This window comes from Sturnira hondurensis, unplaced genomic scaffold (assembly GCF_014824575.4).
Source record: "Sturnira hondurensis isolate 20B ecotype Veracruz unplaced genomic scaffold, ASM1482457v3 Scaffold0014432, whole genome shotgun sequence".
NCBI lineage: Eukaryota > Metazoa > Chordata > Mammalia > Chiroptera > Phyllostomidae > Sturnira > Sturnira hondurensis.
Window position 1 is genome coordinate 2,551,024 of NW_028087063.1, and position 8,376 is coordinate 2,559,399.

At 39.5% G+C, this 8,376-nt stretch overlaps 1 pseudogene; it reads left to right on the forward strand.

Annotated features, from left to right (window-relative positions):
• Positions 1-2,440: 2,440 nt before the first annotated feature.
• On the forward strand, positions 2,441-5,509 carry LOC118999021 (AP-2 complex subunit beta-like; annotated as a pseudogene).
• The last annotated feature ends 2,867 nt before the right edge of the window (positions 5,510-8,376 follow it).

Genomic DNA, 8,376 nt, shown 5'->3' on the forward strand with positions numbered 1-8,376 from the left:
GGAAAATCATGGAGGACTTTAAGAAAGATATAGACAGCAACACACTTATAGTAGGGGATTTTAATATCCCACTGTCAACAGTGGATAGATCTTCCAAACAAAGAATCAACAAGGATATTGTGGCACTGAATGATGCACTAGATCAAATGGACTTAATTGATATACATAGAAACGTTTTCCCCAAAGAAGCAAAATACATTCTTTTCAAATGTACATGAAATATTTTCAAAGTTAGACCACATGGCAGGATACAAAACAAACCTCAACAAATCCAAGAAAATTGAAATAATATCAAGTATTTTTTTGGGTGACAATGGCTTAAAACTAGAAACCAATCTCAAGGGAAAAACTCAAAATCAGTCAAATTCATGTAAATTGAATAACATGTTATTAAAAATGAATGGGTTAACAATGAGATCAAGGAAAAAATAAAAAATTTCTGGAAACAAATGAAAATGAACATACAACAGCCCAAAACCTATGGGACAGTGAAGGCAGTCCTGAGAGGGAAGTTCATAGCAATACAGGCCTACATAAAAAAGATAGAAACATTTCAAATAAACAACCTAATACTACATATACAAGAACTGGAGAAACAACAACAAAGCACAGAGTAAGTAGAAGGAAGGAAATAAGCAAGATCAGAGCAGAATTAAATGACATACAGACAAAAAGAACAATTCAAAGGATCAATAAACTGAGGAGCTAGTTCTTTGATAAAATAAACAAAATTGAGAAGCCTTTAACCAGACTCATTAAGATAAAAAGAGAGAGGACCCAAATAAGCAAAATCAGAAATGAAAAAAGTTATAACTGATAACATAGAAATATAAAAGATTGTAAGAAATTACTACAAACAACTATATTCCAAGAAATTTGAAAACTTGAGTAAAATGGACAAATTTCTAGAAACATACAATCTTCCAGAACTGAATCAAGAAAAAGAAAGCCTGAACAGACTGAAAATGACTAGTGAAATTGAAGCAGTAACCAAAAACTCCTGGCACACAAAAGCCCTGGACCAGATGGTTTCATAGAAGAATTTTACAAAACATTTAAGGGAGAGCTAACCCCTATTCTTCATAGACTATTGCACAAAATCCAGAAGAAGGAAGTCTCCCAAGCTCTTTTTCTGAGGCCAGCATCATCCTAATCCCCAAAACATTAAAAGACAACAAAAAAAGAAAACTTCAGGCCAATATCGCTGATGAACATAGACGCTAAAATCCTCAACAAAATATTGGCAAATCTCATCCAGCAATCCATTAAAAAGATCATATACCACAAACAAGTGGGATTCATCCCAGTGATGCAAGGACAGTACAACATTCACAAATCAATAAACTTAATACATCACATAAACAATAGGAAGACAAAACTCACATGATCATATCAACAGATGTAGAAAGAGCATTTGATAAGGTACAGCACCTATCTGTGGTAAAAACACTCAGCAAAGTGGGAGTAGAGGGAGCATACTTCAACATGATAAAGGCCATATATGAGAGACCTACTGCCAACATCATACTCAATGGGCAAAAACTAAAAGCTTTCCCCCTAAGATGAGGAACAAGACAAGTATATCACTTTCACCACTTCTATTCAACATAATATTGGAAGTCCTAGCCACAGTGATCAGACAAGGAAAAGAAATAAAAGGCATCCAAATTGGAAAGGAGAAAGTAAAATTGTCACTATTTGCAGATGACATGATAGTGTACATAGAAAACCCTATAGACACCACCAGAAAACTGTTTGACCTAATAAGGGAATTTGGCAAAATGGCAGGATACAACATAATCGACTAAACAAACACAGGATCAAAATAGAAGCAGAGACATGAGAATAAAGAACAATTTGACAGTGACCAGAGGGGATGGGGAAGGGAAATAACAGGGGAAAGAAGGGGAAAGGTGAAGTCAAGGAACATGTATGTATAAAGGATCTATGGACAAGGACAATGAGGGGCAAGAATTGAAAGTGGGAGCCAGGGGATTGGCAGGGCAGGAGAAAGCAACAGGGAAGAATGGGGACAACTATAATTAAACAACAATAAAAATTATTTGATTTAAAATAATTTTTAAAAGAAAATGCTGAAAATTTTTTTCAAAACAATTAAGCATATGTAATACTAATGTTCTTATTATACATACCAGTATACCATCAAAAGTAAAATAAAATACGTTATATTTAAATATTGGTATTTTCTAAGTCCATTTTGGAATGTACTTTATAAGACACAATACATTAATTTATGTAACTCATAAATATACATTGAGCCGCACTAAAAAATGTTGGTATTGGGAACTTTATGGTCAAAAATGGTTAGTGCCGTTGTAATGTGCACAAAACCATTGTAACACCCAACGGCTGGAAACAGGGTCTCTGGCTGTTTCCACCACCCCGCCCTCACTCCAGAGCACATTAAAGATCCAACACTATGTCTGCCTCCAAGTATTTCACAGCCAACAAAAAGGGACAAATCTTTGAACTGAAGGCCGAACTCAACCATGAAAAGAAAGAAAAGAGGAAGGAGACCATGAAGGAAGTGATTGCTGTATGATTGTGGGGAAGGGTGTTAGCTTTCTCTTCCAAGTGTATCGTAACTCTCCTTGATGAGCTACACCAAGAGTCAGCCAGACATGGCCATCATGGCTGTCAACAGCTTCGTGAAGGACTGTGAAGATCCCAGTCTTCCGATTCTAGCCTTGGCACTGGAACCATGGGGTGCAACTGGGGGAACAGAGCACAGAATATCTCTGTGAGCCCCTCCACAAGTGTTGGAAGGATCAATATCCTTATGTTCAGAAAACAGCAGCAGTCTGCATGGCAAAACCCCATATCAGTGCCCAAATTGTAGAAGATCAGGAATTTCTAGATTCTCTGCAGGATCTTATAGAAGATTCCGATTCAGTGGTGATAGCTAATATTGTTAGCAGTGTTATCTAAAAGTCAGTGAACCTCACCCAAAGAGCAACTTACTGGATCAGAACCCACAGAACATTAATAAACTGACACCTCTGAATGACTGCACTGGTTGGGGACAGATCTTCATCTTGGACTGCCTGTCCAGTTGTAGAGAATTAACCCATTGGGGAGCCCAGATCCTGTTATCAAAACAAGCCCCCTCTCCCAGGGTCTTTCTGTACTATGGTTCTTCTTGCCTGCTGCCAGGTGTTACAAATTGTGGCTCTCAGTGCCAGAGTTTGGTAAAAAGGAAAGGAACCATTCATTCAAAAGGCATACAGGTTTACAGTAATGGCAGAATGTTGCCATTAAATCTCAAAGTCCCTTTAAAACACCCACAAACACACACAGTCCTGCCTCCCCTTGCTAAACCAGGTCAGCCAGGGGTACTGCATCTCAGGAAAAGAAATAGAAGTCCTTAGCTTGTCTAGACTCCTGGTTCCTTCCAGTAATCCATGCTCAGCTGGCAGGTCTCCTGCAGTCCCCACTACCATCAGCTGTATCACCGTGATCTCCAGTTCTTAACCCCAAACCGTGTGGCACTTCCTCATGGCTGCCAGCGCAAGTCCTTTACCCTTTTTCTTCCTGCATGGTCTCGCATCGTCCCTCATTGTCTCTCATTGTCTCCCTTGTGGCAGCCTGCCTTTTTAAATCCCAGCCTCGAACCTCCTCTGTAACCCCATCTCCCCCTCCTCCCACAATCAGCTACAACTGCGAGCACTCCTGTATTCTCTGCCGTTTTTACCTGCCACAGTTAGTCCAGGCAAACCATCTCCAAGCTCTTGTGAAGGTGCCGGCCCCAAGGTATGGAGCAAACTATCTTCAAGCTCTTGCGAAGGTGCTGTAGCAAGAAAAGCTGCCTCCCAGTTACATCATAGGTCAAAGTAATGCCTACTTCCCTAGCTGATATGCAAACTAACCATTTTTGCATATAGGTGTGAAGTTAGCCTGCTTTTGGTAATGCAAATAACTCTCAGTGGCCCAGCTCCAGGTCTCCCATCCCCCAGGCAAGCTTGTGGTGGGGCCTCTCAGCCTACATCCCGTTACACAATTACAACCCTAAAGTTGACAGGGAGGCTCAGAGCATCTCTGAGTGGGTAACTCGCCAGCTGTCTCCTGCCAGCTCAGCAGTGAGCTGCTGTAAAAGTCCTAATGAAATTTCTAGAGTTGTTACCCAGCAACTCTGCTTACTTCTGTAGTGGAGCTGTTTCTCTGGAAACCATCAGAAACACAGGAACTGGTTCAGCAGGTCTTGAGTTTGGCCACACAGGATTCTGATAATTCTGACTTTCAACAGAGGGGCTATATTTATTGGCAGCTTCTCTCAACGAACACTGTCACGGCCAAAAAAACTAGTCTTGTCTATGAAGCCAGTGATATCTGAGGAGACCAATGTTTGAGCCAACACCACTGGGTGAGCTTATATGCCACACTGAGTGAGCTTATATGGCCTCTGGGTGTCACAAGCCTCCCAATGCTTCGGTGGAAGGAAGTCATGGAATCCATTGCAAACAATTGCTAATACATCGTGGGAGTGCTGATGCCGGTTACAACCTTGTTGGCACCACCACTGCCACCAACCTGAAACAGCCTCAGGTTACTCTCAAGGTAGCCTTCTGGGGGACCTTTTAAACCTTGACCCCATTCCCCCAGTCAATGTGCCACAGGTATCCTCCCTGCGGGCAGGTAGATGGGAGCAGTGGATCTCTTAGGAAGGGGACTAGATAATCTGGAGGGGCAGTCCTTCATCCCATCATCAGTGCCTGCAGCCTTTGCTCCTTCACCTGCTGCTGCTGTGGTCAGCAGTCGTCTGAATGATTTCTGTGAACTCTACGGGATAGGCATGGCACTGGTGGATATGTGGCTCCTAAGGTTGTCTGGCTGCCTGCAGTGAAGGATAAAGGCTTGAGGATTTCCAGAAAAATTACTCATGGCCAAGCGTACATCTGTGTGGAAATGAACTTCACCAGCTAAGCTCTGTAGCACATGACAGACTTTGCAATCCAGGTTAACAAGAATAGCTTTGGAGTCATCCCCAGCACTCCTCTGGCCATTCATACACCACTGACAACAAACCAGAGCACTGATGTCTCCCTGTGTCTCAATCCCGTGGGTCCAGTCATGAAGGTGGAACCTCCAATAACCTGCAGATGCCTGTGAAAAACGGTATTAGTGTCTTCTACTTCAACCACCTCATCCCACTCAGTGTGCTCTTTGTAGAAGACGGCAAAATGGAAAGCTAGGTCTTCCTTGCAACATGGAAGAATAGTCCCAATGAAAATGAACTTCAACTTCAGCTTAAGAAATGTCATTTAAATGCTGAAGTTGTTTCCAGCAAGTTGCAAAACAACGTTTATACAATTGCCAAGAGGAATGTGGAAGGGCATGCTCTATCAATCTTTTAAGCTCACTAATGGCATTTGGATCCTGGCTAAGATACGTATCCAGCCAGGAAACCCCATTGACTCTGTCGCCGAAGTGTAGAGCTCCTGCAGTTTCTCAGGACATCTATCAGGTCCACAAAAACATTTTGAAAAACTAAAAACTAATAGACTGGTCTGGTACCCTCCAGCCACCCTGTGATCAGTGCAAGCCGAGAACTCTTAACCGGAAGAAGTTGTATTGCCATGTAGAATCTGAACCCAAATACACTGAGGTTACCTGCCAAGGTAGGGAGGGGTCTAACCTGTGCTAACATCAGGACACAACCTGTTGGACATTTGTAACCACTGCTTCAATCGCTTCCTACCTGCTGCTGCTCTCTGCCCTTATTTGTGGGCTTCTCCATATTGTATCAATGGCTGGCATTTTTTAGTAACTCAGAGCTCATTTCAAAAGCAGAACAAGATAAAAATATTAAAGAAAAAGTGTCACTGGAAAAAGTAAAAGATGAGAGAACAGAGCACTGCACTATACTTCCTCCTCCTCAAAGGTTATTATTCCTAAACCACTATAATTAATACTTTCACAACAAATGCCCAGAAAATGGTAATAAATATTATTTATATTGTTTAAAGCTCTAAGAGTATCAGAAGGAGGATTATATTATATAATGTATTTATAGTTATATGTTATATATTATATATTCATTTGTTATTATATATTACATTATATATTTTGTTATATAATAAAATTCAAAGCTGGTGCTTGAGAGAAATATGAGTTGGGTGTCAATAAAGCCAAGTGGTCTAAAATAGTATTGCTAGTAAGATAACAACAAAAAAAACAAAAGATTTGAACTTTAAAAGTCTAAGAATATTCAATGTAATCAATAACATTTTAAATGTATTTATTGTTTTGATCATAGGTAAAAGTCAAAAATATTCTTCCTATTACTGGAGTCCCCAGACTGCTTCTTCTGGTTGACTCTGTTGTGGAAACTATTACTAAATTCTCTTTCTTCGTGGTATACTGGGTGAAGCCAAAGTAGCTGCACAGTTGTTTGTATGCAAAACAACACAATAATTAGTAACTAATAATACAACAATAAACTGTGTTTCCCATACTATTGCAAACCTACTTTTTCCCCACCCTGTGTATATATTTTTAAAGACAAGCTATAAAATATGTGGTCTATATTATTTTATACTATAACTGTGTTTTTACTGAGAATTCTTCTTTTAGGTGGCCTCGCTGTGAAGAGAATCTTGGAAAACAAAACAAAACAAAACAAAAAGGCAGCTTATTAAAGAAAATGCAGTCTATCTAAAGTGCATCTCCAGTGAAATGAACTATGGTTGGTGTGTATTGGAAAGTCTTATGACACCCGAAATATCAAACATGGTGTTTAAAATGCACATCACTATTTCACTTATCCCCAAATAAACTGCCTAAGTTTCAATCTTGCAACTAGTTGAAATGCTGACTTCCTATTCACCTTATAACACCACTACCATTGCTTGTATGCATTTTGTCGTTGACTTTGGGGAAACCCAATGAACGTGTCTTTGTCCATTGTGTCTGCAAGGTTGTGCAAGTGGAAATCAAAGACATTAAATTTTGCATCTCCATGTGGTAAAACTTCTGTCTAAAAAACACTTTTGAATATGCTTTATTAAGGTTAAGTTCAAAGGAGAAAAGACATGGGAACTTTAAAAAATCTTAAAATGGTAGGAATTCTACATATGTAGGTGAAGAAAAATTGGTGAGTTGAGCCGGAAACACGACAATGCTCTGAGCACTGAGGTTCCCAGGCAGAGGCCCAAAGGCCCCTCTTGAATAAAATCGGATGGGTCTCCAGTCTTCTCTACTTAGCTTTTCATCTGATTCTGACATTCAGCTTCCCTTTAAGAATTCTTTTGAAAAACACATCCTACTGCCCTAAAAAAAGTACAAACATGACTGGATAAAACAATTTTGGGATACTGTCTAATCCTGATATCAGTGGATGGTACCTTGGACTGTAAAAGGAAGTCAAAGGAAGGCAAAGGACCTATTTCTTGAGGAAGTGTGCACACAGGGGGCACTCTGAGTAGGAAGATCAAGGAGGAACAAAGACCGGGCCACACAGTAAAATTCCAATTTCTGACTTGTTCTGAGAGATGGAAAAAGGCTGACAAGTTCGACAATGTGGTGCACTGACCACAAAAAGAGTAGATTATAAAAGGAAGGAGAAGCAACTCCGTCCTTTTTCACATAAGTATAAGAGTAAATGCTATGTATGTAGACTTTTCTGTTTTCCAAAGTGAAGCAATACTTTTTACTTTAAATGTTTTTCACCTTAGCTTCTTGTCTTACTTTTATAATTTATGAATGTACTTTAACTATGAACATATTGTAGTCTCATAACCAAAGAGATGGGGGTAGTTGTTAAAAAGTAAATATATAGGAAGATTAGCATGCTTACATCAATAATGCTGTTTCCTAAATTCAGTGTAATGTTTTGGTGAAAACATTAAAAATTCAAATATAAACATGTAAAATATGAAAAAAGACCTAGTAAAACTAGTATTTACGTAGTAGATAATAATTTGGAACACTATAAGTAAAGAGCCTGATTTCTTTCTAAACAAACAATAAACTTTATCAAGATTAGTTACAAGGGTGCTTGCCTTCTTTTCATCACATTAACTAATGTTATGAAGTTGCCCTGGCTGGTGTGGCCTGCAAACCTAAGGGTTTCCAGTTCAATTCTCAGCCAGAGCACAAGCCTGGGCTGTGGGCCAGCTCCCCAGTAGCCGGCACGTGAGAGGCAACCACACATTGATATTTGTCTCCCTCTCATTCACCCCCCTTCCCCTCTCTCTAAAAAGAAATAAATAAAATCTTTATTTTAACAAAAACATATTGTGAAGCAAACATTGCTTCTATGCTTTGGTGAACTATAATGCTCTTTACTTTTATTTTTTACTGATTCCATCTGTATTGCATTGTTTTCCATTACCATTTATTCCCTTTATATTGACCTCA